We start from the raw sequence: 10,124 nt of genomic DNA, 5'->3' as shown, positions 1-10,124 counted from the left end.
CTTTTTTTTTTCTTTTTCTTTCTTTTTTTTTTCTTTTTTCTTTTTTTTCTTTTTTCTTTTTTTTCTTTTTGTTTTTGTTCTATTAAGCTTCTTGGCTAAGAAAGCTCCAAGGTGGGGGTGGGTGGGTTTGAGAAGGCTTTGTCATTTCTTTTCCTTATGCGAAGTATAATACAGGTTTAAAAAATTGATGGTACTTTCACAAACTTTTAACCAAAATTAGGTATCAAGGTGCTTTTTGGCCGTGATTATTTGGTTTAGTGACATTACTCTTCACGATTGAGAGTAACAAAAGTGGCCGAATCATATGTAAGGAATATATTTGTCACCAAGCACGGTTGAAGGCAAGTAATAATTAAAACATAACAACTACTTAAAGTAATTGAAAAAAGCAAATTACAGATTTTGCTATTTATAGGGTATTGTCGCGTAGCTATACTTTAAAAATATTCGATTTAAAGAGTATAGCCACACGGCTATATGTTTAAATTATTCCATTTAAAGAATATAGTCGGGCGGCTATACCTTTAAAATATTCCATTTGAAGGGTTTAGCCGTGTTGCTATACGTTTAAAAAATTCCATTTACAGAGTATAGCTTAGATTATATTTTTGAAATCTTGTATTTATAGTGTATAATCGTGCGGCACTACTCTTTAAATATATTTAAATACAATTAAATAATATCTTAGTCTTATTTAATTAATTTCATTAGTAATTACGTTTTAAATATTATTTGTTTAGTGAATAATTAATATTAAAATGTTTAATTAACTCCTTTAATTACAATACTTAATAAATTGTAATTAATTTTTTTAATTTTTTAATTTAATAAATATTTAAATACTAATTATTCACTAAGTAAGTAATAATTAAAACATAACAACTAATTAAATTAATTTAAAAATAAAAAAACAGATTTTGCTATTTAAAGGGTATAGCCGGGCGCTATACCTTAAAATTATTCAATTAAAGACTATAGCCGCCTGGCTTTACGTTTAATATAATCTTGTTAAAGGGTATAGCCGTCGGCTATACCTTTAAAATATTCCATTTACTATACGTTTAAAAAATTCCATTTACAGTGTATAGCCGGACGGCTATACTGTTAAAATCTTGGATTTATAGTGTATAGCCGTGCGGCTATACTCCTTAAATATATTTAATTATAATTAAATAATATCTCAGCCTTATTTAATTAATTTTATTAGTAATTACGGTTTAAATATTATTTATTTAGTGAATAATTACTATTAAAAATTTAATTAAGTCCATAAATTATATTACTTAATAAATAGGAATTCATTTTTTTAACTTTTTAATTTAATAATATATTTAAATACTAATTATTCACTAAGTAAGTAATAATTAAAACATAACAACTAATTAAAGTAATTTAAAAAGAAAAAAAACAGATTTTGCTATTTAAAGGGTATAGCCACTCGCTATACCTTAAGGGCTTATTTGGTACACCTTCTAGGCTTGGACTGGCTTACACTAACTTTTAATCTCATGTTTGTTGTGACATGGTTCTAGTGTTAAATGGAATTAACAATTATGGGCCCATCAAGAACACCTCCTTAGGTGTGCTTCCTGAGTCCCGTGTGTGAAGGGGGGACTAGATAATCCCCTCCTCTTCTTATCGCTCACGACTTCCTTCTCGCTCCTCACCTAGTCGCAGCCAACACCTCCCACCCCACCACACCCCTCGTCGCAGCCATCACCTCTCACCCCTCGTCGTGGTCATAACCTCCCACCCTCGTAAATGGCAGACGCTCTCTCTCTCTCTCTCTCTCTCTCTCTCTCTCTCTCTCTCTCTCAAAGTCTGCTGCAAAATCCAAAGTCAGGAAATAACTCAATTAACTCCGGCAATAACCTGTTTTGAAGTTTCAGAATCCAACCCTATGCCCAGCCCAACCCCCATGCCACTCCCCAATGCCCAACCTCTCTCTCTCTTTTGAGATGGGACGAATTTTAGGGCATAAAAAGATGGGTGGAGAGAAAATGGAGAAGAAAAGGAGATAAAATTTTGAAAAAAACTGAGAAGAGGAGATGAAATTTTTGAAAAAAACTGGGAAGAGGAGAGACAATTTTCGAAGAAAAAAAAGAAAAGAAAAGTAGATAGAAAATGGAGAAGGAGAAGGAGAAGAAGAAGATGAAAGAGATGCAGATGGGAAGAAGAAGAAAGTGAAGCAGAGAGGAAAAACGAGGAAAGAGATGGAGAGAGAGAAGAAAAGTCAAAAAACAAATATTAAAAAAATAATCCTTTTTTTTTTTACGAAATAAAAAATTAAAAAGTTTAAAAAAAAATAAATAGTCCTGGTCCAATCAAACAGACACCAAACGCTGTACTAGTGTTATCCAGCTTATGCCTAAAATTATTCCATTTTAAGAGTATAGCCGCCTGGCTTTACGTTTAATATAATCTAGTTAAAGGGTATAGCCGTCCGGCTATACGTTTAAAAAATTCCATTTACAAAGTATAGCCGGCCGGCTATACGTTTAAAATCTTGTACTTATAGTGTATAGCCGTGCGGCTATGCTCTTTAAATATATTTAAATATAATTAAATAATTTGTTAGCCTTAATTAATTAATTTCATTAGTAATTACGCTTTAATTATTATTTATTTAGTGAATAATTATTATTAAATATTTTAATTAAGTCCATAAATTATATTACTTAATAAATAGTAATTAATTTTTAAAAAAATTTCTTTAATAAAATATTTATGTACTGATTATTCACTAAGTAAATAATAATTAAAGAAGTTACTCCATTTATTCTCTTCAGGTCTGATGGAGATAAGTAAGTCTATCATCAAAATTTGAACATCAATAAGCTTACACCGGAACCCCAAGTTCTGAAGCCTAGCTCCATAAACATTCTAAGCAGGGAGTGTATATCATTGTCTTTATGTTATTGCCCTAAGACACCAAAGAGGATTATTCTTATTGCTGCATATAAGAAAGAATCTGGAATTGATAGATCACAAACGGAAAGATGGACCTAGAAAATAATCAAGAAGAGAGCACTCATACCAACAGATTGCCTAGAACTTCCAACAATGGTTATTGGTAAAAAACTTTCAACAACAGATTGCCTAATCTTTTAACTATTTGAAGTTTTCAATTGCCGGCCAAAAAATAGAATTTCACCTATAAGAACGATACCAGAAAAATACAGAACTTCATAATAAATTAATTCAATCCGCTCCAATGCATTGCTTCTCCGAATTGCCTCATCTGTTGTACACTACAATGTATCATGATGAGGCAACACAAATTATAAACACGAATATGAGCAAATGCAACAAGTCTTAAGTTTGTAATTCTCGAAATATATGTGTCTGGATGTAATTACTCTCAAGTTGTAGTACCTTCTTCCTTTCGTGCTAACTGTTGGGAGGGAGGGGAAAAAAAGGAAGTTAGTGACAAGAAAACAACAAAAGCAATGTCATGATTATGCACATGTAGGTAGTTGCTCCAAATCAGAGACGAATATGAGAAGTCATAGCTCAATCTAAGAGTTTGTAGCTAGGAAACACCGTAACAGTAGTTTGTAGGTAAAACTGGATAATCTCCATATCAAGGACTAGACCCGGATAATAATATTCTAGGATGAATAGATAATACAGCTGCAGTTTCAATGCATACATCTTTGCAAGATATCAATAAATCATTTAAGGATGCAACTTTTAAACAACTAGAACTAGCTCGAAGCAGGAAGACAATCCAAGCAGTTTTTATACCGAAAACTAAAAGTAGGAAATGAAAATCAGTTCTGAACTAAATATGTACCTTTAGTGTAGCTGTTGTATCCCGTTCCCTTATATTCTGCTCCAATTGCTCCCTCTCTTTGATCACGCAATCTTTCTACTTCTGACTGCATACCATTTTAAATAGAGGACATGTTCAAAACAGGTAGAGAAATATTAGGAAAAACGAATGCAAACATTGCACTCATCTCTCTTCTTCCTCTTGTGCAATCACCTGCATCATTGCACTCAGTTAAAACAACAGTTACCATGAGAAACAGATACAGAATATTACCTTTCAAAAGTTAAAAGAACTAAACTCATCATCTTCATCTTCTTGACTCAAAAGTCAAGACCTTCTTCATGAATCGTTTCTTATGGAATCAGCTTTCTTGGACTCAGAAACAACCTGGGCAGAAGATCTATTGCCATCATCGTCATCCAAGAGAGAATATGTCTTCTGCTTCTTCAACGACATCACAGCTATCCTCTATTGTTTCTGATATAGCTGATATAAACGAGTAACAAGCAGGAAAGACACGATGTCATAGTCATAGACAAATAAAACTGGAGGCTAAAATCCCAAGTCTACACATTCATTTAATTTGGAATAACAACTCACATTCAAACCAGATTCTTTACGGGGCACTCTTGCGAATATGTCTTCAGAAAATGCACTTGTTTCGGCAGAAGAGGACCACCCAAATTCTTTATGCGGGTCGCGGGTCGGGGCCTGGTCGTGGTAGTAGGTGGAGACCTGGTGGTGGTGGACTGTCATGACTCTTGAGAAGGAGGCGACGACTCAGAGGAGGCAGCGTGTTTTCTTTGAAGTCAGGGGGAAACAATTATTATTAAAAAATAAAAAAAAACATACGTATCATGGGTTGAATCATCCCATAGGAGCTACATAACCATGGACGTTATGGAACCAAAAAGACTATCTCGAATCCTACAACAGAAAGCCGAAGAAACTTAATAAAAAAAAACCAGGCCGCCTAGGCGCTTTTTTCTATTTATTTTTTATTTTTTATTTTTTATTTTTGTTGCCCATTTTACTACACAAAAATAATATTCTAGCATGAATAGATAATACAGCTGCAGTTTCAATGCATACATCTTTGCATGATATCAATAAAAGAAACCTCTGAACCATCATCGTCGTGTGGGGAGATTTGTCTTTTAACTCATCTCTCTTCTTCCTCTTGAGCAATCACCTGCATCATTGCACTCAGTTAAAACAACAGTTACCATGAGAAACAGATACAGAATATTACCTTTCAAAAGTTAAAAGAATTAACCTCATCATCTTCATCTTCTTGACTCAAAAGTCAAGACCTTCTTCCTGAATCGTTTCTTATGAAATCAGCTTTCCTGGACTCAGAAACAACCTGGGCAGAAGATCTATTGCCATCATCGTCATCCAAGAGAGAATATGTCTTCTGCTTCTTCACCATCATCACAGCTTTCCTCTCTTGTTTCTGATATAGCTGATATACACGAGTAACAAGCAGGAAAGACACGATGTCATAGTCATAGACAAATAAAACTGGAGGCTAAAATCCCAAGTCTACACATTCATTTAATTTGGAATAACAACTCACATTCAAACCAGATTCTTTACGGGGCACTCTTGCGAATATGTCTTCAGAAAATGCATTTGTTTCGGCAGAAGAGGACGACCCAAATTCTTTACGCAGGTCGCGGGTCGGGGCCTGGTGGTGGTAGTAGGTGGAGACCCGGTGGTGGTGGACTGTCATGACTCGTGAGGAGGCGACGACTCAGAGGAGGCAGCGTGTTTTCTTTGAAGTCAGGGGAAAACAATTATTATTAAAATAAAATAAAAACATGCGTATAACGGGTTGAATCATCCCACAGGAGCTGCATAACCATGGAGGTTATGGAACCAAAAAGACTATCTCGAATCCTAAAACAGAAAGCGGAAGAAACTTTAATATAAAAACCAGGCCGCCTAGGCCCTTTTTTCTAATTTTATTTTATTTTTTAAATTTTATTTTTGTTGCCCATTTTTCTACACAATCCATTATATGCGGACTGTATGGCGTAGTACTTGAATTTTTTTTATTTATAAATTTAATATAAAACTTTACTGAATTTTGTTGTAATGGAATTTTCAGGTGGGAACTTGTGAATCCAAACCCAGAAATCATTTATCCATCACGAGGAACATTAATTTTTCAACATGTGGGCTAGCTAAAGTTATTAGCTTAAAATCTATATTACTTTTTGCACTTACAGTTTCTATAGTTTCTCTAAAAATAAAATTATACATTAAATCATATAAACTATGCTAGTTAATTGTAAATTGTGATATGATGACCATTAACATGAATATTGACGACAAGCTAAAGAAACATTGGGCGAAACTAATAAATGGTAGACAGTTAAAGTCATGAGTGTTTATTAAGGGATTATGTTTCTAACTCAAGAAACAAATTAAATATATATAAGATGATTATAGGCCTAGAAAGTTGAGTGGATAATGGGTTATTAGACTACATTTGGGTGGACTATTAAGCTTTTTTTTGAGTAAATGATAGTAAAATACATGTAGTATATTTAAATTTTTTCTTTTAAAGGCTACTTGGGCTTGAGCCTATGGTAGCCCTGTTGCTAGTTCCGCCAATGATCACACCCAACACCAGCTGTTGCAAAATTTATAGTTGTTTCATTTTTCTTTTTCTGTAATTAAGCATGTCACATGCAAAATAAATCAGTTTAGTACAAATTATGTATTTTGGTTTTCATTATCAATTTGAATAATCACAACTTGTCCATCTCTTCTTTTTTTCTCGGATCATATTAATTATTCAAGAAAAAATTTCAAGCGACCACTGCGATTGGGCTTTTTTTTTCCCCTCATCATGCTTCGTTTAATCTCTCTATATAGTACAAATGTATAACACATGCCTTTGTAAGGTATTTGATGAAAATATGCTAATGTAAAACATTTGTGGAAGTATAGAAACTCACTAAAATAAGACGAGTCAGTAAGGAAATAAAGAATTACTTTGACGTCTATAAGAGGTTTATGACATGAGATTATAGATTGAGAATACATTAATAGATTATTATAAATAAACCCAATCCTAGGCATGTATTTATAAAAAAACTCACACACTATTTAAACATAGAAACACACCCAAAATCAACCCCAAAATCAACAATTGTATATTTTTTGGGTGTGTTTATAAATGGGTTTTGAGTGTGTGTAATGATGGGTTTTGGGTGTGTTTATAAAGTGTTTTGGGTGTTGGGTTTTTTTATAATTTCAGCCCCCATTTTGGGTGTTTTAGTGAAACCCCCATATATTAATTCTCTTTTGTCTTTGAAAAAACTTAATTAAACAGAATCAAATTGAAAAGTGCATATAAGATGTCTATTAAACTTTTGTCGTCTATATAAAAATAAAAATAAAGAAAGAATAAGGCCCTGTTTGGTATCATAGTCATAAAAGTAAACTAAAAAGCTATGATTATTTTTTAAAACATGAGTTTTCAAATAGTGATTTTAAGATCTAAAACCTTGTTTGGCATTGAACTCTAAACTATTTTTAAGATCTAAACAAAATTAAATTAAAATCAAAAACCCTAATCCCCAAATTGAAATTAACAAAAGAAAAGGAAAAAGATGTGAGGCATAAACCCTATCAATTTTGGTGGTGCGCAAGAGAGAGAGATAGACGACAGAAGGAGGAGAGAGAGAGCGCGATGATAGAGGGAGGAGAGAGAGAGAGGGTGCGATAGAGGGAGGAGAGAGAGAGAGGGTGCGATAGAGGGAAGAGAGGGAGAGAAAAAAAAACTATAAAACCTCACTCTTTTATTTTATTTTTAATAGGGGTGTTTTTTTTTTTTTTTTGGTTTAGGTTTTTAAAAATGAGCCTACCAAATAGGTTTTTGGGCTAAATTTGTTTCTGAGTTTTTAAAATTGGATCCAAATAGGATACCAAACGAGCACTAAAACTTTGATCTCTCTAAAGGACATAACTTAATGCCATTACCTAAGAGACGATCACCATGCTGCCTTTACTAGAAAAAAGAATCGGAATTATTTTTGGTTGATTACAGGATGGAAATGAAAGGAACGAGATTTTATATATTGTACTATGTACATATGCTATCCTCTCTCTAAGAGACGATCTCAGATTCTCATATTGATCTCTTAAAATATTTAAATATTCAAATATTCAAATATATTAAGGAGTATAGCTGTGCAGCTATTCTTTTAAAATATTATACTATAGTCTTTAATATATTTGAATATGCTTTTCACATTCCAAATTGTTCTGTATGCAATCAAACTAGATGTAGGATGGAGAGATGCAATTATTTAGTGAATAATTAGTATTTAAATATTATAATTTTCCTAAATTGGTTGATAAATAGTAGTTAATATTTTAGATTATTTTGTGGACTTTAAAAAAAAAGTTTTAATACAAATTAGTTTGTTTAGTTTAATATTTGTAATCAAGTAACATATTACTCTTATTTAATTACTTTAAATTTAAGTAGTAATTATATTTTAATTATGATTTATTTAGTGAATAATTAGTATTTATATATTTTAATTAATTTTATGAGTTACTTAATAAATGATAATTAATTATATTTCATCTTAAATAATTTTGTTAAATTTAAATTTATTTTAAAAATAGTTTCAATTATTTACATATCCTATAAAATTATTTTAATATTCCAAAAATGGATTTTAGCCTCCAAACCCTAAATCCAAGTCTCGAACCAAAAACCATAGCTTTTGAACTTATCATAACTTGTTGCAAAATCGTTCGAGAGCCTCGAATCCTAACCGTAAACCTACTGTAGGGAACTTAGGACTCTATTAGCGTTTGATAATCACGTAACTCAACCTAGGGCTTTACGATTAAGGTTTCGATCTCAATCTTGGGTTAGTATGACGTAACAGGATCTAACGTAGACATGTCTCAGCGAATTTTGCCTGGATAGAAATACCTCGATGAACTTTTTCTATCCCTACGAATTTTGACTGTATAGATCTTTCCTGTCGAAATTTTGTAGGGATTCCGACAACAAACCACTTGTTAAAGAGGCAACAAAAGCTAAAGGTTTTTTTTTCTTCTTTGTGTTGTATTTATCTCAAATTTAGGAAAATGAAAAAATAAATAAAATTTAGTAAAGAGAAAGGGGGCAATATCCATCATGTATATTGTGAGTGCAATATGGTGGCAGATAGATTAGCTGAATTGGGTTCATGTCTTGAGTTGGGTCTGTCAACCTTTCATGATCCTCCTGATACTATGAGGTCTTTTCTTAATGAATATTTACTTGGAGTCTGTAGGCCTCGAGCCATTGTTTAAGTTCTTTGTTGGATGTTAGCCCCGTTTCTTCCTAAACAAATGAAAAAAGAGAAAGGGGGCATTTTCACATTCCAAATTGGTTTGTATGCAATCAAAATAGACATATGATGGAGATGATGTAATTATTTAGTGAATAATTAGTATTTAAATATTTTAATTAATTTCATAAGTTACTTTATAAATAGTAATTAATTATATTTAATTATCTTAAATAATTTCATAGAATTTAAAATATTCATATATATATATATATATTTGAATATATTTAAGGCGTATAACCACGCAACTATACTAATTTAAATATTCAAATATATTTAAAGAGTATAGCCGCACAACTATACTCTTTAAATGTTCGTATATATTTAAAGGTTATAGCCGTAAATATTCGAATATATTAAAAAGTATAGCCGTGACTATACTTTTTAGGTTTAGGTGGTGTGTTGATTAGCCGTTCAATAATATAATTTTCATTGGTCGAACTATTAAGTCCTCCTCATCATAACCCATCATCATAACGCATCATTATAGCATCTCTCCAATACAAATGAATTCCAATCGGATTGGTCTTTATCTGTTATCCATAAAAAGGGGAGCATTGGGCTAGGCTAGGGTCATGACTTCCCAACAAAGCTGGTCCAAGAAGATTGGGCTTGTAGCCTTTGTAGTAAATTGTGCTTTCTTTGGGCCTTTAGCCCATCTTGTAAAAAAAAAGGACACCCAAATCAACAAACTTATATATATATATATATATATATATGTCATCCATGTGACGTGGACCGTACCACAGAATTTATTTATTTATTTTTAAATTCCAACGTAGAAACGTATTCTTCAATAATTCATGGGCATTGGTGTGGTGTGGTGGGTCTTTTGGTGGGTACGTATGCGGAGAGCGGTCTCCTACATTTCCCTCGTGAGTCGTGTCTCCTGTTAGTCGCAGTCCCCCTCCTGTGGGCCGCATGGCCACTAATAAATAAACCTTGAAATTGGATTAAAGACAAAACTAACCGACAATCAT

General features: G+C 32.5%; 1 long non-coding RNA gene across 2 annotated transcripts; it reads right to left on the bottom strand.

Moving 5' to 3' along the window:
• Nucleotides 1-3,165: 3,165 nt before the first annotated feature.
• Nucleotides 3,166-5,677, bottom strand: LOC110763004 (uncharacterized). Of its 2 annotated transcripts, XR_002527660.2 has the most exons (7): nucleotides 5,355-5,677; nucleotides 5,052-5,240; nucleotides 4,868-4,967; nucleotides 4,376-4,576; nucleotides 4,049-4,261; nucleotides 3,797-3,881; nucleotides 3,166-3,394 (listed from the first exon to the last, which is right to left on the bottom strand). It is a non-coding gene; the product is annotated as an uncharacterized LOC110763004 (long non-coding RNA). The 2 variants fall into 2 exon arrangements; XR_015836717.1 differs by having other exon boundaries at nucleotides 4,376-4,967.
• Between the last annotated feature and the right edge of the window lie 4,447 nt (nucleotides 5,678-10,124).

This window comes from Prunus avium, chromosome 6 (genome assembly GCF_965620075.1).
Source record: "Prunus avium chromosome 6, drPruAviu1.hap1.1, whole genome shotgun sequence".
Taxonomy (NCBI): Eukaryota; Viridiplantae; Streptophyta; class Magnoliopsida; order Rosales; family Rosaceae; genus Prunus; species Prunus avium.
This window is presented reverse-complemented; position numbering and strand designations above follow the sequence as displayed.